We start from the raw sequence: 17,065 nt of genomic DNA on the forward strand, positions 1-17,065 counted from the left end.
CGCTATTTAAAGTTACGTGCGCCACAAGACGTACGCTATATAGACTCGGAGTTGCAGGGAGTTTGCTGACGCACTAGCCTCTGCCAGTTCACAGTTTTTACATGCACACGCCCGTGCTGAAACATCCGGTTGTCGGGTATATCGGTTTTCTTCCACGCAAGTTTTACCTGACTGTTAATAGCGCTAAAAATAACCAGTTTCTGAAATAACCGATTTTCTCCAGTTATTTCCTGTAATTAACGTAGAAATGGAACAAAGACTGAAACATATTGACTCACTCAGTCTCAAAATACACAGAATCAAAATATTAAATTAAAAAGGCGAAAAAAAGGAAACTTGTTCCGTCCAATGTTCTCTGCTTTTCTCTTAAAGTGATAAGGGATTGAATACTACAGAAAATCACCGATATTCTCGTACTGATTCTAATTTTTTGAAACTATGCTCAAGAATCATGTAACAATCGGGAATTATCGGAATAGTCAGTGTTAAGGGGCTAAAACTGAGGCTGAAGATCGTTTTTCCTGTTAACTTCCCCGTTTTCAAGGGCTACAAGCACAAAAAGGTACATAGGCAGCAGGTCTGGTACTTTCTATATTTGTTGTATACTACGAATGAATTGTCAAGTTCACAATTTATCACTGTTACCATAATTTCCTTTCTCTTTTATTATTTCACAGCAGTGGCAGGCAAATCTGTAATCTTTTAAAGGTCCGCAGCTCGTGGTCGTGCGGTAGCGTTCTCGCTTACGGCGGCCGGGTTCCCGGGTTCGATTCGCGGCGGGGTCAGAGATTTTCTCTTCCTCGTGATGAGTGGGTGTTGTGTGATGTCCTTAGGTTAGTTAGGTTTAAGTAGTTCTAGGGGACTGATGACCATAGATTTTAAGTCCCGTAGTGCTCAGAGCCATTTGAACCAACCAATCTTTTAAAGCAAATGAAGCATTGTACTTCATTGCTTCCCCACTGCGTGAAAATATTTCCAGGTTAGGCTTGGTGCTATTCTGCAATACAACGAATGTCCGGCGTCCAATAGCGACAGACTAGAGACCAGGTGGAGGGGAGGGGAGGGGGAGGGGAGGGGGGGAGGCGAGTCTTGCACACTGCACGTACTTAAGTACCTTCAGCCACGACACACGGGAACGGGACATATTGTATCAGCTATGCTGTAACAATTCTTATGCCATGTCTTTGTCGACCATTTATGTCGACAGTTTTATTAAAACAGCACTAATCACTTGCCCCATTTTCAAAATTAACGCAATATTCCAAACAATGGAAATTTTGAGAATAAAAATTACAAATTTTTTAAAAAAAGACTTATTTAAAAACGAAAAATTTTAGCACAGCTGCTATGACTGGCTGATATTTCGGATTTTCTATTCAGTTGATAGTGAAAAATAAAAAACAGCTGCTATAACCGAGATCTAACAAATACTGTAAAATACCGGTTATTCCTAACTAAAACGCCGCTATCGGTTTTAACCGGTCGGTTTTTCCCATCCCTAGTGCAGACTCCGTCTTTCGACGCTTCAAACAATGAAATGAGAAAAAATTAAAGATGTGACGGCGTTTGATTCCGTACTGTAATGCAGATTCCGATCCCATGTGTGGATCATTTGGGTTCTTAAATCAACCGCATGATGCACGTAATTCCCGAATTTTCGGACGAATGCTTTACAGATTCCATATTCCGCTGACTGCTATTAACATATTTTATTATTATTATTATTATTATTATTATCGTGGGTATCTGCGGAACATTCACAGTGCAGATGAAGGGGGAGAGGGGAGTGAGTAACGCCTGACATACTGCCAACTTCTTATCCCGCCAGTAATGGCAATAATAAATATTGAAATATTGAAGCATCTAACACAGCGATTAAAAGAACGAATGCATTGTCGTATCCCGTGTTTGTGGCATTCTACATGTTTGTGCGATATCTGAAAGATCGACCGTGGAGCCGAATGAAAGGAGTATGGCAGAGGGAGTAGTGGTTACAGTGTGGAGCATTATTCGAAAAAAAAAAAATTGAATCCCTTTCCACGTATGTGAAGATAGATTTTCATTGGTGTCTCCAATTATCTCCAACTTAATATTCGGATGGTCCCTGAAATAGGCTAAGCCGATTTCATCCTCCATTCCGAGCCAGTACGTCTTCTCTCATAACGACGTAGTCGGTGAGACGTTAAACCCTTATCTTTTTTTTAATGTTTCCCTAAATCGCTAACTACGAATACCCGGATAGTTCCCTCGACACGACCACTGGCTTTTTCTTACGCCCTCCTTCTACATCGGAATTAATGGTTCAAATGGTTCAAATGGCTCTGAGCACTATGGGACTTGACATCTATGGTCATCAGTCCCCTAGAACTTAGAACTACTTAAACCTAACTAACCTAACGACAGCACACAACACCCAGTCATCACGAGGCAGAGAAAATCCCTGACCCCGCCGGGAATCGAACCCGGGAACCCGGACGTGGGAAGCTACCACACGACCACGAGTTGCGGACTCGGAATTAATGGTCCATTACAATCGACCCCAGCGAACGAGGTAGGGTGTTTAAGACATGGGTCTCATGTTTGAGAGGAGCTCATGTTCTTCAATACTCTGAGGTTAATGCTTGCATGATCCCTTCAACAATGATACCTTTCACGTTCTACCTAGCTGAGCCGGTACTCCATCTCTGCTAACTCAGATGTCGATAGGACGTGTAGCTTTCCTTCCTTTCTTCTAATGATCCCATGCCGACCGGACGTTACTTTTCTAATATCCTCTCCTCTGTCAATATGAAAAAGAAGAAGAGAGAGGAAGTTGAGTGTTTTCATAAATAGGGAACAGAATGGTACTGACTTATTTCCCCACAACACGTGTAAGAAACAACTACAAATATTAATCACTACGATTTGATAGTATAGCAGTAACAGTTAGTAATCACGTGAGACAAATAAAAAGATTTCCTACTGTCATATGAAAGAAAAACGACTGGAAAGGAGCACTTATGGCTACTTATGATTAGCAGTAGAACAGACTTTTCTGATCATTTCGCGACTTTGGTGTAAAAGTAGGCCGGCCGCGGTGGTCTCGCGGTTCTAGGCGCGCAGTCCGGAACCGCGCGACTGCTACGGTCGCAGGTTCGAATCCTGCCTCGGGCATGGATGTGTGTGATGTCCTTAGGTTAGTTAGGTTTAAGTAGTTCTAAGTTCTAGGGGACTAATGACCACAGCTGTTAAGTCCCACAGTGCTCAGAGCCATTTGAACCATTTGTAAAAGTGGTGTTTTACTTGATCTTTGGGACGCCGTAGGATACCCTCGTAACAACACAAATTCCATGCGTTCCTAGTATTGTTCCTACACCCTTGCCTTTTTCTTGTCTGCTCTTTTCGTTGTTTCTACTTCCGTCGGCCTATGTGTCGAAGATACTGGAAGACATTCTACACCACACTATGGCTACTGAAAGCAGATACACCTCCGTGAACGTGGTAGATACGTAAGGCGCACTGATTCAAGACTGGGAAGTAGCCAGTTCGAATCCTGCTCGTAGAAATTCTAGGAAGTTTAAAAAAGAAAATTAGCTCCAGAGGTATTATTTCGAAACGTCCTTCTGTTTCGCATATTTCTTTTACGGTCTTTGCGAATCGTACAGGAGCAGTGGCGGAATTTCATCCTGGAATCCGTTTCTCTTAAGTCATTCGTACTTCACAGGCTCGAGGTGTAAGACACAAGATCAGAAAAAAATAGCGGAAACTGCGGCACAGTGACGGTATAAATGGAAACTGCAGTTCTTTGTTTGCTGTTTCATAAGCTACGAAAATAGCTGCAGCATTATTTTAAACGGATAACGGGGTGTACGTAGTCGTGCTGTAGTTCCGGCGATCTAGCTGGAATGCTGCCGACTACCTCTTTTTTAGTACGGGTGACCTCCGGCTGTGCAACTGCTCAGCCTCGAGGCCGACCAAGGTGGATCAGAAGCGCTGTTCGCCTCAGGTCTTGAGTCATTTGTTCGTGCTCTAAGACAACGCAGGAGCGATCCGCTGTAACCTGCATTAAATGCCTTTCACTTGCCTGGCGTCACAAAGGCTAAGGGCAAGTATGCCCAGGAACGAACAAACCCTCATTCCTCTGGATCGACAGCCCGCCTCGAAGAACATTCGGTTGGTGCGGTAACAAAAATTCTCGTCGCTAACAAATTAACGTGTTTGTTGAGTTTTGGGATTTGCAGACGATCAGCGCGTCGCACAAACACTGCAGCTCACCTAGAACGTAAATAAACAAATTTATTATTGTGTGCACCTGCCTCCGTACAGCACGCCTGTGCGATGGCAATGACTGGGAGGTAAACCAGTTCGAGTCCTTGTAGTGGAAAGTATTCACTAGCAGTATATGGCCGGCAAGGCGAGCAGAGGTGGTAACGTAGAGTTCCTGATCACCAGTCTTTGCGCCCGTGTCCGGAGTTCAATTCCAGACCTCTCCACAGTCTCTCGTGATGTGAGCACTTGTTGATGGTGATCCGTCTGTAGGATGGGGATGTTACGGTCAGCGGTTCCCTTGCTACTATTCGAGACGAGTAGGCTACATCCGGCACCGAGATTCAACCTCTCCCTTCTTTTCATCCGTAACGACACAAACTCAACATTACACCACACAAGCACTCGTCACGCGATACATACACACTTGGCACTTCATACCAAGCCAGGGCCAGACAACGGCAAACCATTTCTACTAGCACCTTTCCCTCAACAGCGATGGGGAATTCCTCGATCTGCTCCCTTACGCTCATTCACTGAGCATTGGACTCCTTTGACTTGCGTATGCTGACGGCAAACGTATGGAAAAATTCAGCTTCGTCTCATTATGCGATTGACGATCAATCAGTGCAAAGTGTCAAAACCGTTAATTATTTGACAGTATGTCTCTGAAGCTTCCCATAAAGGTAGTCGCAGGAAAGACTGCAGCCAGACTGAGTTTCATTGGAATAATCCTAAGACAGAATACTCGTAATTCACGTACTGAGGTAGTGATTTATAAAAGCCACGTTCGACCCATTCGTGAATGCTACTGGTCAGTGTGGGACCCCTGTCAGGTAGAACTGGAACAGAGGATTGAGATGATCCAAAAAGACTTGCATAGCTCGTCATGAGCCTGTTTAACCAGTGAGATATCACAGGAACGCTCAAAAAGCTTCAACAACATATGCTACGAGGAAGGAAATTCCGAGAATGCCCATTCCATCACAAATAAAAAAAAAAACGTATTACATACATTTATCATGGTGATAAAAAAATCCTAATTTAGCAACTGAATTCTTATTTTGTTTCTGTCCAAACATATTTCACCAATTAGTGTTGGGCATCATCAATCCTGTCGCCATCCTTCAATATTTAGTATTTTATCAATCCTCAGCAACTGCAGTTGTGTATGACAAAATAATCAGCAATCACAGTTGCATAAAAGAGATTTAATGTCTTAGCGGGTTTCGGGCACCTAGTGCCCTTCTTCAGAAGGCTGTACAGGAAAATGCACCACAAATAACTAGAAGTCAGATAAGAATATTAAAATTAAGGACGAAAAGTTTAAAAATTTTAAAAACTGAAAGATAAAAAATGGTACATTTTTATAACTATCGCAATATTTGCGAGTGTAAACAATAAGACGCATACAGCAAAATGCAGTGTTCCTAAAAAGAATAAAAATAAAAAAATTATCAGGTAGTCAAATATACTGTACTTGTTTCATACGTCTTACGTGAATGTCGCTATTTATATTAACTTCACGAAGCGTATTTAGGACTTTGTATACATTTCTGACCTAGTTACTCCACTGAAACAAAATTATGTAACTATGCCCACGTTTCCTTTCTCTTATAGTTAATTTTGAGTCTTCGTTTTTGCTGCTGATTAGAAATTGTTTCTCCATATACTCCAATTATCGCTTCTAGGCCCTTGATGCGTCTCGTGCTCTGTTTGCGAGGGCGTATTTCCTCCTGCCACGCTATTGGCATTTCTACATCAATTCAGCGACTTGTTCTAAAACTTACAGTACCATACAACAGGTATAAAAGCCGATCGATACAATTCTTTCACGAAACGTACTTCCGACCTGTATATATCCCAGTACTAGTAGTTTCATTATAATATAATTGTGCCCATGCTGCTTCTCCTCTCTAGTCACTATTACCAGTGATTGATAATTATCTCCATGCTTACTCCAGTTACCGTTTCCAGCCCCACGATGCACTTCGCACTTGGTTTCTGCTGACAGGTTCGCTACTAGAGTGCTACTGACCTCACTGCGCCGTTTTGGAGATTAGTTCCAACATTTCCTACCATAGCGCCACATGTAGTCGATATTAACCTGTTTTATTTATCATTAGGTTTTTGTACTCCTTATTATGCTGCTTATGTCAACTTAAATTTTCGTTTATGCCTTATGACAACTATAGCTGAGTACAGTTTTGTGGTATTATTCTATCGTACTTTCCCCTCCACACTGAGACCAACATCAAGAGATGTATGTCATTACTGATCAGCTCCTGTTCTGGCATGATGCATTCACTTGTTGTTTCGCTTCTTTATACGATTTTTGTACAGATACTATGAACCACATGTAAGCATCTACGAGCCCTTACTATATTAACGGATTCAGCATTGTATTACTTCTTGCTGCTGTATTTTTTTTAGGACCACGGCATTTTTCTGTATGCATCTTCTTATGGACACTCGCAAATAATGCGATAGGCATAAGTATGTACCATTTTTTATCTTTACATTTTCATACTTTTCGTCCTTAATTTTAATATTCTTATCTGACTTCTACTTATTTGCGGTGTATTTTCCTGTACAGCCTTCTGCATAATGGCACTAAGTGCCCGAAACCGGTTTAGATATAAAATATCTTTTATGCAACTGGTTGCTTAGTATTTCGGTATACCCTTCAATATGTTAATATAGCTTTGTATTTCGATGCAGAAAGATGACTGTAGATAGCAGAGTGAACATGCAAGGTGAAATATCGATAATGTTACGCGACCAACGATTTGCCAGTTTGCAGGCGTACTAGATCAGCAAGACGTATGTCATAGAGTTTAGTCTGTCTAAAAATAAATACACATCCAGAAGTTGGCAGAGCTCGGTTGTCTTTTCTGGCAGTAACTTTAACGTAATATCTTTGATGGGAAAATATTCTTCAGGCACAATGCAGTCTCTGTGACATGACTAGTAATCGCAAAATGACAGATCTCTCTCACCTATGTGTTCACTGGGGATCACCGATCTTACCTAACATGAATAGGTGAAACATGTTTGGTTAGGAACAAAAACATGCAGCCGCGAAAGACAGAACTTCTCTTATATTCATTATGTTTGTTGTTGTTGTTTTTTTTTTGGGGGGGGGGGGGGGGAGGAGACCAGACAGCGAGGTCATCGGTCTCATCGGATTACGGAAGGAAGAGGAAGGAAGTCACCCGTGCCCTTTCAATGGAACCATCCCGGCATTTGCCTGGAGAGATTTAGGGAAATCACGGAAAACCTAAATCAGGATGGCCGGACGCGAGATTGAACCGTCGTCCTCCCGAATGCGAGTCCAGTGTGCTAGCCACTGCGCCACCTCGCTCAGTCTGCATTCGTTATGCACATAGTTGTAGTAGCAAATGAGCAGGAATGACTGCAAATGTTCACAATCATATTACTACCTCGAATATGTATATCTAATAGCGACCGTGAGGGTCAAACTAGAGAAAACTGAACTTATAAAGAGGGATAACAACAATCCCTCTTCTTGAATACCACCCACGAATGGAACGTGGAAAGAAGAAACGAAAATTTATTGTTTAAGTCTCGTCGACGACGAGTTCGTTAGAGATGGATTACCAACTCGGATGGCCAAAAGTTGGAGAAGGATATCGACTGTTTACTTCTCAAAGGATCCAGCACAGCATTTGACTTAACCGATTTAGGGAAAGCTCCGAAAATCTAAAACCGGGTCACTTGACGGGGATTTGAATCCCGGTCCGCCTGAATGTGAGTCGAGTCGAGTCCGGTGCCTTAACAACTGTGGTGTCTTGTTTTGTTGACGAATGGGAAAGAAGACTGAGGAGATTTTTCTAAGTACACTATGTACCCTCCGTCACGCGTTTTACGATGACTTTCGACGTATAAATATTAACTTGAAAGCCGATAACCAGAATCCGAATATGCACATAGAAGATCCTCGAAAACCTTTATTTTCTGTGAGCAAATATGATATAGGTGTATTGTGTTGCAGAATTTCAGTTTTGCTTGAAGGAGGACGTACACCGAGCAATGACGTGAGAAAGTGTCAAGAACTGTGTATGTTCGAAACATTAATCGAAAGCTACGAAAATTTTGCAACTTCAGAAGGACTTCGTGATCCCAGTTACAGATTTTTGCAATTCATTTACGTTTCCTCGTCTTGTACTTTTCTTTTTCCCTTTTACTGTCAACAAAAAATTATTTGTCTGATACAATGAATGACAACAACTCATATATTTGGACGACTGAATGTTGTTTACCTTTTCTGGGGGTATTTGATACAGCAGCCGATGTTTTTATAACAGGCCTGCGAACACAAAACGTAAAACTTTGCTTTATTAGCGCTGAAATAAAGTGTAGCTTGTTCTGATTGCTCCAAACTGAATATTAAATTACGTCTTTCTTGTTTCGTTTTTAAGAGTCAGTCGCTGTTAAGAAAGTCAACCCCTCAATCTCTCCCTTTTTAATCTAGCTCCTGTTATTTTCTGCCAACCAGAACACGAGAAATAATAGCTGCTGATTTTATTACGCTTCGCTCCTGCAGAAAACCGGCAAACTTTTTAGCGAACGTTCCTCGTGACTCTCTTTTCAAAGCAAATACCTCCAACTGGGACCCGTGCAATTTCATATTACAGATGAGCAGCCGACCACTGAGATTTTACACAAATGTGGACGTTCGTCATTCAATGTACATTCTGCTAATAAGTACCTTTTTTGCTGTGAAAATAATGGACAACGGCCGAGAGAAGAGTTTTGCAAATCGGCTGTCTCGGGTTTTATGTCACTCTGAAGGGTATTCTTTTATGTAGCTATAAAAAGCTCGCAGAAGAAACGCTACGGCTCGCACTTAGACGGTGCAACCAACTTTGGTCTTCCACCTATAGCTTACTTTGTCTTCTATGTCATACCAATTGGAAATTTTGGTATTGTACCCTCTCGAGACAACTACAAATATTTTATTACCTTTCATAGTTTTTAAGAGCTTAATGAGTAAGAATGGAAAGGCGGGAGCATAGAGTGTACTCTACTCGGAATCAAGGTTTCTGCCTTCACTCAACTTCTGTTTATAACGCGTAATACATTTTGTAGCATTTGACTTCATTATCAGGTGAAGGTTAGTACAATTAGATTTTTCTTTCTTTTTGCTCCCCATAACGCAGCAGTAAATTTCGTACGAGATTTTATTCCGTAGAACTTATTACAGAAGATGAAGTATGCTCCGCCATTCAGGAGCAAAGAACACATGCATTCTGTAACATTCCAAAGTCAGTCAAAGTGAGAAGTATTGCAAAATTCGTGAAGGTATCAGGTGATGACTCGTACTTTACGTCAACATTTCTACGACAACGACAATCGCGTTAAGTTATTTTTAGAAACCGAGGAGAGCCTAAATCTGGGTGTCCAGGTCGGAAATTAAACTCTGCTCTGCCTATTGCCTTAACCACAGTTCCTCCACGGCCCGTTTTTCCAAATTTACTTTTGCTGAGCTGTCAACAGATTTGGGATTCATCCTACACAACACATTCTCATGCTTATTTCTACGACCGAGCGGGGTGGCGCAGTGGTTAGCAGTCTGGACTCACATTCCGAAGGACGACGGTTCAAATCCCCGTCCTGCCAAGAAGATTACGGTTTTCCGTGATTTCCATAAATCGATTTAAGCAAATGCGCGTGATGGCTCCTTTGTGAAATGCAAAGCCGATTTCCTTCTCCATCCTTCAGTAAACCGAGCTTGTATTCCGTCGCTAATGACTTTGTTCTTGACGGGGCATTGAAGTCTAATCAACCTACTACTTAATTCTACGAGCAAAATATTCAGCCCTCTTTCCGCTAATGTGTCTTTGGCAGCAACTACTTGATATGCCTTTAGTCGTTCTGTAGTATACTGTGCACTTTCTCGGTGTCTTCATTAGAGGATGCAGTTCTGCGAGATCCTTCAGGTGGATCATTTCCAAAAGACGTGCGGCGACTTTTGCACACAGCTGTCCGTTTCCACACAGTAAATACATTCGCAGTTGCGAATATGAACCACCATCTGCTGTATATTGAAAGGATGACAATGAGAATTTGTCCAGGAGCGGGACTCTAACCCGGATTTCTCGCTTTACGTGAGCGGTCGCCTTAATCGTTTCGGCTAGCCGTGCACGCATCACGGCCAGACCCAAACTTCCGTATGTCGTCGTCCATTTGCCACGACCTGCAATCGTACGTTACGTATATTCCCGTCCGGAAAGGACATATCGATTGAGGGTCGATAGGCTGATATTGGCGACTAAAAGCGAAAACAACAGCGCCTGCGTTATTAAGGAACATTGCATCGCACTTCTTAATAACACAGGCACTGCTATTTCGCATTGCCACACAGCTGAAAACGAAGCAGCACTTTTCGTACAAACCTCAACAAACTTTGAATTCCCATTGATGACAAATCGTTCAAAACGAAATATTTCACTAGATCACGGTATTCCGGTGTATCTCCTCTCTTTGTTACCGTTTATCCTGTCGTACGGGGGCATCTGTCTTTCATAATTTGGAAAATTTGTTTTATTTTAATTCGTGGCCGTTGCCCTCCCTGTCATCACAGCCGTCAGTTAACGTAAGGATTGGAAATCTTGTGCACCAATCGTGTAAACACTGTTCTGCGCGCTACCATATTTTGACTGTTCGTTTATCGTATTTGATGTGGCAGAGATTGAAGGGCAGATCAGCATTTGCCTGGAAAACCATACACAATATCGCTGGTCTATCAGCTCGAGTGCTAATCTGTTGTTTAGACTTGTTAGTTCAACCTACCGCCGTAATTAGTACTCTGGCGTCGCTTATATGCCAGGGATAAAATCTAAAGGGAAATTTGTGTGACTGATATAGGCGCTGAAGTAATTTAACAGCTGCACTTGAAAATCTGTGACCGGACTGGGACTCGAACCCGGTTTCTCCTTTTCTCGCGAACGGTCGACTTGACGTCATTGGCCATCCGGACACGCTTCACGTCCACCCACAGCAGCTAATCATACAAATTTCCCGTAGGTTGTGAATATAAAAGCTGCTTAAGTCGATCGTTAGTGTCCAGACATATAACTGTGTAGGAATAAAATCAGTCTGGGAACTTTTAGACGGACGGTTTACATCAAATGCGGGGAAAACATTTGTGAATAAAAGTGTGTGTCCTTGAAAACTACCGAGCGAGGTGGCGCAGTGGTTAGCACACTGGACTCGCATTCGGGAGGACGACGGTTCAATCCCGTCTCCGGCCATCCTGATTTAGGTTTTCCGTGATTTCCCTAAATCGCTTCAGGCAAATGCCGGGATGGTTCCATTGCAAGGGCACGGCCGATTTCCTTCCCCATCCTTCCCTCACCCGAGCTTGCGCTCCGTCTCTAATGACCTCGTTGTCGACGGGACGTTAAACACTAATATTATCCTCCTCCTCCTCCTTGAAAACTGCCGCGCGGGGTAGCCGCGTGGTCTGGGGCGTCTTATCACGGTTCGCACGGCTCCCTCCGTCGGAGGTTTGAGTCCTCCCTCGAGCATGGGTGTGTGTGTTGTCCATAGCGTACGTTAGTTTAAGTTAGATTAAATAGTGTGTAAGCTTAGGGACCGGTGACCTCAGCAGTTTGGTTCCATAAGATCTTACCACAAATTTACGTTGAAAACTATTGAGCACTTTACGTTACCATTTGACTTGTGTAACTGCGCAACATGTACCTGCGTACCTAAAATGGAATTACGTGAAATGGCCACAACGAGAAAATTCGAGAATTTGGAGCTAGTTCAGAGGTTTATCGATAACCATTCTTAGCACACGCCATTTGCGAAGGGAACAGAGAGGGGGAGATCACGTAGTGGTACCACAAGTACCCTCCGCCACGCGCCGTCCCTTAATGACGTAGATGTAGATTACATTGATGTAAGCGACATGTATGCGCCAGACAGAGAACTTCTACTTTCAGAATGAGATTTTCACTCTGCAGCAGAGTGTGCGCTGATATGACACTTCCTGGCAGATTAAAACTGTGTGCCGGACCGAGACTCGAACTCGGGACCTTTGCCTTTCGCGGGCAAGTGCTCTACCAACATTTTTTTTTTTTTTTTTTATATCTCACTTTGCTCTATATTGGTTGATGAATTTGTTCGTGGCGGACGACCGATGACAGCCATTCAGGTTCTTTGTGGATCCGTTCACTCAGTTTTTTTTATTTTAAAGGGTAGCTAACCCTCTGACCGAGCACGCTGAGCTACCGTGCCGGCGTCCAACTGATCTACCCAAGCACAACTCACGCCCCGTCCTCACAGCTTTACTTCTGCCAGTATCTCGTCTCCTACCTTCCAAACGTTACAGAAGCTCTCCTGCGAACCTTGCAGAACTAGCACTCCTGAAGGAAAAGATATTGCGGAGACATGGCTTAGCCACAGCCTAGGGGATGTTTCCAGTGAAAGGCAAAGGTCCCGAGTTCGAGTCTCGGTCTGGCACAGTTTTAATATGCCAGGAAGTTTCATATCAGCGCACACTCCGCTGCAGAGTGAAAATCTCATTCTGGAAACATCTCCCAGGCTCTGAATAAACCATCTCTCCACAATATTCTTACTTTCAGGAGTGCTAGTTCTGCAAGGTTCGCAGGAGAGCTTCTGTAAAGTTTGGAAGATAGGAGACGATGTACTGGCACTTGCCACCGAAAGGCAAAGGTCCCGAGTTCGAGTCTCGGTCCGGTACACAGTTTTAATCTGCCAGGAAGTTTCATATCAGCGTACACGCCGCTGCAGAGTGCAAATCTCATTCTGGAAACATCCCCCAGGCTGTGAATAAACCATCTCTCCGCAATATTCTTACTTTCAGGAGTGCTAGTTCTGCAAGGTTCGCAGGAGAGCTTCTGTAAAGTTTGGAAGGTAGGACACGAGGTACTGGCAGAAGTACAGCTGTGAGGACGGGGCGTGAGTTGTGCTTGGGTAGCTCAGTTGATAGAGCATTTGCCCGCAAAAGGCAAAGGTCCCGAGTTCGAGTCTCGGTCGGGCACACAGTTTTAATCTGCCACGAAGTTTTAACATCTACTTTGCTTCCGAACGTTACTTACGACAGAAGACGTCGACAGGGCGTTAAAATCTGGCTTTAGCGTCAGTTTCGTTTCTTTCCGTTCTAGGGCCGACACCGAGACCCCAAAGCGATCTCCGTAGTGGCGGAAGAATCTCGCGCCGACACGCTGTCTCCGGTAACTTGACGGTGATGTAAATGAAACGGACGGACTTCCGCGTTCTGAGCCGCTCTCGGACACGGCACTCATTAGACTGTTCCTGGTGCGGAAACATTCTCATCGCAGAGCGTGGCAGCTCGCGTTTTCGCTTTCTTCTGCGTTACGTGACCGCGAGAGTAAAGGACGCACTCGTTCGTGGGAAGAGCCGAGGCGCAATGCGTGAGTGTGCGCTGATAAGGCCCGCCAGCGTTAATGAACTCTTTCTGGAGCGGCGGCCCCGATCTACAAACTGTGTGCAACGTGTATTATCTGCGCCCTGGAAACAGTCGAGTGCTGAACTAGTGGTCACAGTCCTCGCCACCAAACACGTGGCAGCTGCCCGATTTTAAGTAGGAATCTCATAGCTAAAGAAACGATGCTGTGAACAACTGCACAATAACATTGCCCATATTCTCATTCTATTGCAGTGCTTTATTCAAGCAGTGCAGTTCAACGGAATGGATAGTAGCTTGCAAAGAAATTATACAGGGTTGTCCATTGATAGTGACCGGGTCAAATATCTCACGAAATAAGCGTCAAACGAAAAAACTACAAAGAACGAAACTCGTCTAGCTTGAAGGGGGAAATCAGATATCGCTATGGTTGGCCCGCTAGATGGCGCTGCCATAAGTCAAACAGATATCAATTGCGTTTTTAAAAATAGGAACCTCCATTTTTTTATATATTTATATTCGTGTAGTACGTAAACAAATATGAATGTTTTAGTTGGACCACTTTTTTCTCTTTGTGATAGATGCCGCTGTAATAGTCACAGACGTATAAGTACGTGGTATCGCGTAACATTCCGCCAGTGCGGACGGTATTTGCTTCGTGATACATTACCCGTGTTAAAATGGACCATTTTCCAATTGCGGAAAAGGTTGATATCGTGTTGATGTATGGCTATTGCGATCAAAGTGCCCAACGGGCGTGTGCTATGTATGCTGCTCGGTATCCTGGACGACATCATCCAAGTGTCCGGACCGTTCGCCGGATAGTTACGTTGTTTAAGGAAACAGGAAGTGTTCAGCCACATGTGAAACGTCAACCATGACCTGCAACAAATGATGATGCCCATGTACGTGTTTTAGCCGCTGTCGCGGCTAATCCGCATATCAGTAGCAGACAAAGTGCGCGAGAATCGGGAATCTCAAAAACGTCGGTGTTGAGAATGCTACATCAACATCGATTGCACCCGTACCATATTTCTATGCACCAGGAATTGCATGGCGACGACTTTGAACGTCTTGTACAGTTCTGCCACTGGGTACTAGAGAAATTACGGGACGATGACAGATTTTTTGCACGCGTTCTATTTAGCGACGAAGCGTCATTCACCAACAGCGGTAACGTAAACCGGCATAATATGCACTCTTGGGCAACGGAAAATCCACGATGGCTGCGACAAGTGGAACATCAGCGATCTTGGCGGGTTAATGTATGGTGCGGCATTATGGGAGGAAGGATAATTGGCCCCCATTTTATCGATGGCAATCTAAATGGTGCAATGTATGGTGAATTTCTGCGTAATGTTCTACTGATGTTACTACAAGATGTTTCACTGCATGACAGAATGGCGACGTACTTCCAACATGATGGATGTCCAGTACATAGCTCGCGTGCGGTTGAAGCGGTATTGAATAGCATATTTCATGACAGGTGGAGTGGTCGTCGAAGCACCATACCATGGCCCGCACGTTCACCGGATCTGACGTCCCCGGATTTCTTTCTGTGGGGAAAGTTGAAGTATATTTGCTATCGTGATCCACCGACAACGCCTGACAACATGCCTCAGAGTATTGTCAATGCATGTGCGAACATTACGGAAGGCGAACTACTCACTGTTGAGAGGAATGTCGTTACACGTAATGCCAAATGCATTGAGGTTGACGGACATCATTTTGAGCATTTATTGCATTATTGTGGTATTTACGGGTAATCATGCTGTAACAGCATGCGTTCTCAGAAATGATAAGTTCACAAAGATACATGTATCACATTGGAACAACCGAAATAAAATGTACAAACGTACCTACGTTCTGTATTTTAATTTAGAAAACCAACCTGTTCGTCTAAAATTGTGAGCCATACATTTGTGACTATTACAGCGCCATCTGTCACAAAGCTAAAAAAGTGATACAACTAAAACATTCATATTTCTTTACGCAGTTCACAGTTATGTAATAAAGACGGGGGTTCGTATTTTAAAAAATGCAGTTGATATTCGTCTGACCAAGGGCAGCGCCATCTAGCGGGCCAACCATAGCGCCATGTGGTTTCATCCTTCAAGCTAGACAAGTTTCGTTCTTTGTAGTTTTTTCGTTTGACGCTTATTTTGTGAGGTATTTGGCCCGGTCACGATCAATGGACCACCCTGTACACTAAGTTGACAAAAGTCATGGGATAGCGATATGCACATATACAGATGGCGGTAGCACAGCTTACACAAGGTACAAAAGACCAGTGCAGTGGCAAAACTGTCATTTGTACTCTGGTGATTCATGTGAAAAAGATATCCGAAATGTTTATGGTCACACGACGGAAGTAACAGATTTCGAACGCGGAATGTTAGTTGGAGAGCTAGACGCCTGAGACATTCCATTTCGGAAATCGTTAGGGAGTTCAGTACTCTGAGAGCCACAGTGCCAAAAGTGTTCCACGAATACCACATTTCAGGCATTACCTCTCGCCACTTAGAACGCAGTGGCCGACGGTCTTCACTTATCGAGCGAGAGCAGCGGCGACTGCGTAGGGTTGTCAATGCTAACAGACAAGCAACACTGCGTGAAGTAACCACAAATATTAATGTGGGACCTACGATGAACGTATCCATTAGGTCAGTGCTGCGAAATTTGGCGTTAATGGGCTATGGCAGCAGATGACCGACGCGAGTGCCTTTGCTAACTGGAAAACATCGCCTGGACTCGTGACCATATCCGTTGGACCCTTGATGACTGGAAAACAGTGCCTTGGTCATATGAGGTCCGATTTCAGCTGGTAAGAGCTGACGGTAAGGTTCGAGTGTGGCGCAGACCCCAGGAAGCCATGGACCCAATTTGTCGACGATGCTCTGTGCAACCTGGACTGGCCGAGCGGCTCTAGGCGCTACAGTTTGGAACCGCGCGCCCGCTACGGTCGCAGGTTCGAATCCTGCCTCGGGCATGGATGTGTGTGATGTCCTTAGGTTATTTAGGTTTAAGTAGTTCTAAGGGACTGATGACCGTAGAAGTTAAGTCCCATAGTGCTCAGAGCCATTTGAACCATTTGGTGTAGGCTGTGTTTACATGGAATTGACTGGGTCCTCTTGTCCAAATGGACCGATCATTGACTGAAAATGGTTATGTTAGGAGACTTGGAGACCACTTGCAGCCATTCATGGACTTCATGTTACCAAACAACGATGGAATTTTTATGGATGATAATGCGCCGTGTCACCAGGCCAAAATCGATCGCGACTTGTTTGAAGAACACTCCGGACGATCCGAGCAAATGATTTAGACACTCAGATCACCCGACCTGAATCCCATCGAACATTAATGGAACATAATCGAGAGGTCAGTTCGTGCACACAA

The sequence above is a fragment of the Schistocerca americana genome, chromosome X (assembly GCF_021461395.2).
Source record: "Schistocerca americana isolate TAMUIC-IGC-003095 chromosome X, iqSchAmer2.1, whole genome shotgun sequence".
Classification (NCBI taxonomy): Eukaryota; Metazoa; Arthropoda; class Insecta; order Orthoptera; family Acrididae; genus Schistocerca; species Schistocerca americana.